The 8,412-nt window shown below is 45.2% G+C and overlaps 1 long non-coding RNA gene across 1 annotated transcript; it reads left to right on the top strand.

The window, feature by feature from the left end:
- Nucleotides 1-2,407, top strand: LOC142785116 (uncharacterized). The gene is made up of 3 exons (XR_012888859.1): nucleotides 1-137; nucleotides 1,458-1,543; nucleotides 1,908-2,407. It is a non-coding gene; the product is annotated as an uncharacterized LOC142785116 (long non-coding RNA).
- Nucleotides 2,408-8,412: the final 6,005 nt, after the last annotated feature.

Genomic DNA, 8,412 nt, shown 5'->3' with positions numbered 1-8,412 from the left:
GGTCTTGGTCGCTGTGTGTGTTACAGCGAACAGGCGCATACTCAATGGTGGTCACGCATGACACCGTGTTCGAAGTGACGCTCGGATTAAGGAATATTCATGGAGTGGCGGACACGGACAACGTGGGCCTGTTAACGGTGAGTGTACTGTTTTCGTAGGTAGTAATCATACAGCGCTAGGTGGGCGCCTGCAGCAGCTCTGCCGAAGTAGGCTGCCAGCCATTTACAACAGCATGCGTTCGCGGGCCTGTTGCAGATGCCCGATTAAACGTGGGACTTAACGAGTTCACACTGCTATGCGCGATGTTGTGTAAGTGCCTGCATCACTCATACAGTGAGTGATGTGATCACTTAACAAGGGCGGGATTAGTTGCTGATCGCACATTGTCTCTACACTGCGCAATGTGATTGATATTGTTTTAAGATGTGCTTTTGGCTACATCGTAATAACATTTCTATTAATACTCAAATGTGCAACGTGCTTCTGTAGGTGTAAGCGCAAAAAAAGAAAGAAAAAGCAAAAATTATGTACAGAGGCGCACTGTACGAAATGGCTTTTTTTTTGCTTAAAGACGGTATAGTTGGAGGTGCTGATATGCCGCGATGCTCCCAGCACGTGCGCCTCGGTCTTTTAAGCTATTTAGGACAAGTGCCACCAGCAACAGGGGAAGATCTAGGAGACTTCCAAAGGCGCGTTGTTGTGGCCATCGCCGTGCGTTGTTTTCCCTCGTTTCTGTTTGCTGTTTTCGTGTTTCGCTTTCATCTGCGATAATGTTCGGCGTTATAACAGAATCGAGAGAGTATACGTGACCGTTGGAGCTATGTGCGGTTGCTCTAGCATAAGTCATGGCTGCTGCAACGTAGTCGGCGTCCGCGCGCGTTGGTGTCGTTCGAGCGCTCTTACTTGCGTGATTGTGTTTAACTGAGTATTTAGGCACGGGTTACGTTTGTAAATCTCGTAGTCAATAATCGCTAATAGCGTGCCCCTGATTGCCATCAGAGGATGGGCTTGGTTGTCGAAATATGCCAGACGCTTTTTCTGAAAGCACGCTTTGAAATTTTTTTTTTTAAAAAGAAGTACTTTCATACGTGCAAGGCAGTGCCTATTGCAGGCCCGCAACTCTTTGAAAACTGGACGAGCTATCATATCTTTTATCAAATTACAATGAATTAAGATGATTGAATTATAGATGACGAATTTCTGTGCTAGATTAGGTGCACAAAACACATGTTCGCAGCCCTACGTCTAGAAAGCAGGCAAATAGGAAGCACAGCGTCAAATTTGGATTAGATTCCATTGACGGAGCGTCTTGTGAGAGTAGAAAGAACGAGAAAATTGTTCATTTTTGATGCCCTTATAGAGGCAGTCAGAATTGCACTGATTGGTGACTTGTAACAATTCCTCAGATTGTTAGAGGCGTGATTTAAGTAAGTAAATCTTTTGCTTTTTTTTTGCAGACCTCTTCGCTAGTGCCACGCCCAAGATCATTTGTTCTCATGTAAAAGAGAAAGCAGAGATGTCTTCACTGTTTGTACATGAAGAGGTAAGTTTTTTGTGCGTTTTGCTTAATGCTACATGTTCTAAACGTTGTACTTTAAGAATTGTTTTTCGCACTGGCTCACTACCCTAGAAGGAATTTGATTCTTAAGTGAGTTCAGGCTTTCGTAAGTGCCATTTTTGAGCTGTAGTCTGACACTTCACCTGATTTCGGGAATTCGCTGTATGCTGGAAAACTCTTATCTTTGTCATACGAAATTATTGGAATGTATAGGTTGTATGCTTCGAGTTCAGTGTAATGTCAATTACACGCCATTTCGAAGGATACACACTACACATTCTTTATATATGGTGCTGCCAGAACAGCACGAAAATTTTTTTATGAGAATTCATATTTGCTCTTATTACAGGATGAGAGGGTGCCGCTGACGTCCTGCGTAGTCTACCCTGGACCCAGCCTAGAGCAAGCCTACTTCCCGAACCTCCACATGGATAACCGAAAAATCTTCCGTGTCAGTAATGACGAAGAAGGAAGGAGTGACAGCACTGATGAGTTGATTTTTTTTTTATTTTCAACATTGTCTACGGCCGCAAGGCCTTTAACAACCACCGTGATTGAGCGGCTTTTTCTCGGCGTGAGTTTGGAGTTTATCAAAGAAGTTGTTCAGGCAGTACGACGCTGAAAATTTTAGTGTCACAATGCCTGAACAACTTCTTCTAGTGTGGTCATGGTAGATGAACAAATATTGTTATTTGTGTAAGTTATTTTGCTTAAATATAGCTGGACCATTCCATGCCAAACGTCCCAGCCACTTTGGCGACCATCTGAATTGTATTTGAAAAAAAAAAAATGTGCTGACTTACTGCGTTGAAAACAGTGAACTGCTAGAATACTTCAGCGAGAAAAAAAGTTTTGTTCATGTGGCTGGCAAAAGCTGCATGTGGCACATTATCGGGTTACCACCCCATCTCACAACGAGGGGATACCAAGAGAGGTATAGCCACGCTGATTAGCAAGAAATTTGCTCACATAGTACATGAGGTATTACCCACCCGCAGCCGCCTGGAAGCGATACTCGTCGAACTCGTACCAAACCGTTTTTTAAAACAAAGCGTTTTTATCCTTAACGTTTACAGCTCCCCGACAGACTACAGACAGTCCTTCCACGCGCTCTTAACTAAAGCCACAACGCTCGCGCGAAACTCTCCGCTTGTTATAGCAGGCGACTTCAATGCCCCCCACCCGTCATGGGGTTACCCCCAGGCAACGGCTAAAGGCACTAACCTCACGCGAGCAATTGACGACTTGTCCCTCACACTCATCACAGATCACCGATTCCCTACGAGACTTGGAACATCGGTACAACGCGACACTACGCCGGACTTGGTATTTACCCGTAACGTCACAGGCCACACCTGGACCAATACGCAGGAAAACCTGGGCAGCGATCACTTCATCATACGAACCGAACTACCCAACGCATCAGCCCCACCCCGTACATTCACGCTAACGGACTGGGATGCCTTCCGCACCCTCCGCAAAAACAACACAAAGGAATACAACACATTCATCGAACTACTCACCTCACTTCAGGAAGACATAGCCAAAACAACGAAAACAATACAAACAGAACTCGAGGTCCCGAGAATGGACCCACACCTCGCACATTTGCTCGAGGCAAAAGCGTCAATACTCGCGCGCTGGAAAACACAACGACTAAACAGACGCTTACGAAAACGTCTATCAATACTGAACCAAGACATTGCCAAATATTGCACGGAGCTCACACGACTCCAATGGCATGAACTCTGCTCGGCGGTCGACGGCCGCATGCGAACTGGGGGTAAATGGAACCTCCTAAAATACATGCTGGACGACTGCGAAACAAAAAACAACCAGAGTCATGCCATAGACCGGCTCCTACACTCGCACAAAAAGATGGGAGAAACAAACTCATCCTTTCTTGAAGAAATCTCCAAACGTCACCTCCCCTTAAACACAGCACAACCCACCGACTACCCAGAAATAGAATGCGAAACGATACCCGAACTCGACGAACCCTTCACGGAGTCAGAAATTCGGGAGGCATTACACAACCTCAACAGCAGATCAGCCCCCGGTCCTGACAAGGTAACCAACCGCCTGTTGCGAAATTTAGACGACCAAGCCATCACACTACTCACAAAAGACATTAATTACATGTGGGAAACTGGCCAGGTACCTGAACAATGGCGCACGGCCACGGTAATCCTTCTCTCAAAGCCAGGTAAACCACTCAACTTCGACAATCTACGCCCGATTTCCCTAACCTCATGCATAGGAAAAGCAGCTGAACATGTCATCCTAAATCGTGTATCGCGCTACATAGAGGATCACGAACTCTTTCCGTTCAACATGGTCGGGTTCCGTCCGCACCTTTCAACACAAGACGTCATGCTATTACTAAAGAAACAGATCTTCGACTCAAAAACGAGAGATGTTCGTGGCATTCTCGCCCTAGACCTCACTAAAGCATTCGACAGCGTCTCACACCGCTTTATACTGGAATCCATTGCCAGCCTTGGTCTCGGTAAAAGATTCCAGGCGTACATTCGTTCTTTTCTGCAAAATCGAACAGCTCAGCTGCATTTATCGCAACTTACATCCGATACTTACACATTAGGTTCCAACGGGACACCACAAGGGGCAGTCATTTCTCCACTCCTTTTTAACATAGTAATGAAGGGACTATCTGACAAACTCCGCGACATCCCAAACATAAACCATGCTATATACGCAGATGACATCACCATCTGGTGCCCGGGAGGCTCATTGGCGGAGTTGGAGCAAGCCCTTCAAACTGCTCTCGATACCACAGAAGCCTACTTAAAAAACACTGGACTTCGTTTGTCGCCCACAAAATCAGAGTTGCTACTGTACCGGCAATCTCGCCAAGGCGTTCGTAACTTAACACCCTTAGGTGATCTACCCATAGCGCTACACGCCAAAGATGGGCAGCGAATACCCCGAGTGGACTCCATACGCATTCTCGGCCTCCTCGTCGAGGCCACTGGCTGTCATGCAAGAACAATTAAACATATCACAGCAAAAACAGAGAACATGCTCCGACTCATTCAGCGAGTCTCGGGTCGTAGACGAGGCCTTGGAGAGGCCAACCTTCTGCGCATATACCACGCGTTCCTAATGAGTCACATCAATTACGTCGCCTCTGCCCACAACTGGACGAAGGTAGAAAAGACGAAACTAAACACACTCATGCGCAAAAGCATTAAACAAGTCCTTGGTTTGCCTCAAAACACGAGCACTTCCCGTCTCGACCAACTAGGCATGCACAACGGCATCGATGAAGTGATCGAGGCCCAGACCACGGCCCAAGTGATCCGCCTCTCCTCCTCCAAGGCAGGCCGCCGACTTCTAAGCGAGGCCGGCATGTCCCCACACCCCTGCCTTGAACGCGCAGTAACCCTCCCCAGAGTTGTCCGAGCTACTTACATGGTAACCCCATTTCCGCGAAATGTCCACCCACAACACAACGAAGGCAGACGGCTGGCCCGCGCTCGCGCGATCCTAAACCGTATCGGCGCGAATCGCAACTCTACCGCATTCGTCGACGCAGCGCAATACGGTAACTCCTCCTCTTTCGCACTCGCGGTAGTAGATGGCGACGGAGCCCTACGCTCAGCCGCCTCGGTTAGGCTATCAACAAGCGCCATAGCCGAACAAGTTGCTATAGCTTTAGCGATGACCGACCCCTCACTCACTAATGTCTTCACAGACTCTCGCGCCGCCATTCGGGCTTACGAAACCGGCAACATCGCTCCAGAAGCAGCCCGCATTTTACAAACACGGAAATATACGGGCTCGCACTACCTCTCTTGGTTCCCTGCCCACATGGGCAAAGACGTTCACCCACAACAACCCAACCTCAACGAAATGGCTCATGATCGAGCACGAGAACTGACCCGCCGTGACGATCAATCAGCCACCGAAGAGCTGGGCCCAGACGTGCAGTTTAATGACCCACTACTCACCTTCCATGAAATTACCTCCCACTACCGACACAACAGAAGCCGATACCCTTTACCCCATTCAAAACTAGAACGCGCGCAAGAAGTAGCCTTTAGAATGTTACAAACGAGATCGTACCCATCACGGGGCCGACTCAGCCATTATAACTCAGACATAAATTCACAGTGCCCAGATTGCACAGAAGTGTACTGTTCACTCGCGCACATGCTCTGGCAATGTCCCGCGTTACCTCAGGGACCTCTCACCAGTGAGTCCGACTGGGAGGAGGCACTCAGGAGCCCCAATCTCCGAAACCAACTTAAGGCAGTCCAGAGGGCCCAAGAACTGGCGGAACGCCACCACGTTCCCGCCCCGACTCGGGCGTCGCCTACGGTAGCGGCTGCTAGGATGTCCCACGTGGGCACCCTGGTGGCTTAAACTCCTCAGGACCATATATTAAAGTTCTTGACTGACTGACATGTGGCTGGCTGGCCTATAACTTCCTGGCATAATGCCGTCTGTGTGCTGTTTGTGGAAAATTTTGTTTTAAAACTACCGCTTATTTTTTCTAAAGCAAATTCGGTCTACCTGTTAAGTAAATGTGCTTCTGTAAGGTATTTGAAGCTCAATAATAATAGTGCAATTTTTTTGCCACATTCGCTTCCAAGAATAAAGTCAAAATGTGTTATGTTTGCATTTTTTATTGCAATATTGCACTTTGTATGAATATCTGAGCAGTGAATACTTACTCCACAGAAGGTATATTCTGAGGAAAAAATATCTTTATACCTCTCAAGCTGCTGAAATATACGAGAAAATATCACGAATTTCACAAAATCGTGAATTTTGTACGTATTGAGATGCAATTTGCTCCATGTTGTGATACAATGAAAACTCATCATTATACCTAAACTGTAAGAAAATGAAATTCTTTTCTGTAATAAAAATCTTATCGCAAAAAGGACAGGAAAGAGCGCTGTCAACTGAATTTTATTGAAGGTGCTACAAGCGTTTTTATACTGAGCACAAGACCAGGGCTCATCTGCAACAACACATGTGTGACTATGACAAAATCATTTTAACCGAGAAAAGAATACTCTTTTTCGGAAAAGATAAATGAAGGTGTACTGATGCATTGATCCTTGGCCTTCCTGATAAAGAGTTCTAAAATCTCTCATTTTTCTGCTTGCTTTTTTTTCAAAAACCGTGTTTTATGAAACCTAGGACTACACTTAATTCTTTACGGTGTCTGGCCATGAGACTACTATAGCCCTTCTTAACATTTGAAGCATGCTGTCTTGCTTGATCATTGAAGCATTGCCCAGTTTGTCCTATGTTTACTTTTCCACGTGTTAGCGGTATCTCACACACATTAGATTGGCATTCAGTAAACCTATTCTAGTGACGAATGGTGCAAGATTGACTATTCCTGTTGCTGTAAGTACATGCACTTTTGAAAGCTTGCAAGGGGTGGAAAACAACAATGTCATATCTGCTGGCTCTTTTCCTAAAATTGTGAGACACCTTATGTACGTAGTACCATGTGACATGCAAAGGTGATTGGTCATTCTCTGTTTCTTTTGGTCCTGTTTCCTTTAACTTTACTTTCTGCAGGAGGGTTTCGCAAACAAGTGTGATGATGCTGTTGGGGTATTGGCTGGTGCTATCAGCCCAGGAGTGCTAAGAATGTTCTGCCTTTTGATAGTGGGCATTCAAAATTAATAGAAAGAGGAATTGATACCACATGTATTCAGGCCACCCTTCAGAAGTCATGTTAGCACAAGGGTGAGGTCAGGCTTAAAAACCAGATTAAAAGACTAAAAGACGCTGGGTATCCCAACAGAATCTTCACACCCGTTTGCAAAACCCTCCTTCAGAAAGTAAAGTTAAAGAAGACAGGACCAACAAAAAACAATGACCAAAACCTTTGCATGTTATACCACATCACGTGTCTCACAACTAGAAAAATAGCCAGCAGATATGATATTAGCGTGTTGTTTTCCACCCCTTGCAAGCTTTCAAAAGTGTGTGTACTAAACAGCAACAGGAATAGTCAATCTTGCCCCATTCGTCACGAGAATAGGTTTACTTAATGCCAATTTAACGTTTGTAGAAATATTTTTTATCAGGTAAACCAATGATCAGTGCATCACTACGCGTTCACTTATCCTTTCCGAGAGGGAGTATTCTTTTCACAGTTAAAATTATTTTGTAGTGCTCACACGTGTCGTCGCGCATGAACACGGTTCTTGTACTCCGTATAAAAGCGCTCGTAGCACATTCATTAAATTCAGTTGACAGTCTGTGCTCTTTCCTGTCCTTTCTGTGTCTTCCTAAAGTTGTCGCGCTGTGACTAGCACACAACCACGATGAACCAACTCTCCCAAATTAAGCTCTTGTTACGTAACACGTAGACCAAGTTTCGTATGGAAAGAAGGAGCGGTGCTTTTAAAATAAAATTTTTCACATACAACACCTAGACGGCATTCCAGAAAGTTCAGAAGGCAGCCACGTGACCAAATATTTTTCCTCTCCTAAATATTCCAGAAGTTCACTATTTTCAATGCAGCACGAGTTTTTCGAATACATTTGAGATGGTTGCCAAAATGGCTGGGACATTTGGCATAAAGTGACCCAGCTGTGTCATTAGCCATAATTATGCATTACCTCTTTTGTTTTTTGTGTGTCCTGACTCAGTTTTGTGTTCGTTTTTAGCATATTGTGTTTCTGATTATTGTATTGGTTTCTTAAGTATTCGCTAAAGTTATATGTGCGAAAACCCGTATATGTTTGCATGTACATCATCTCTCATAACCAATTGTTATACATCCAGGAATACAAAGCTTAAACCACTGTGATTGTATACATTTGAAAACACTATCCATATATATTTTTGTGTGCATCAC

Source organism: Rhipicephalus microplus, chromosome 2 (genome assembly GCF_043290135.1).
Source record: "Rhipicephalus microplus isolate Deutch F79 chromosome 2, USDA_Rmic, whole genome shotgun sequence".
NCBI lineage: Eukaryota > Metazoa > Arthropoda > Arachnida > Ixodida > Ixodidae > Rhipicephalus > Rhipicephalus microplus.
The sequence above is the reverse complement of the archived record's forward strand: the minus strand, read 5'-3'. Positions and strand labels throughout refer to the sequence as shown.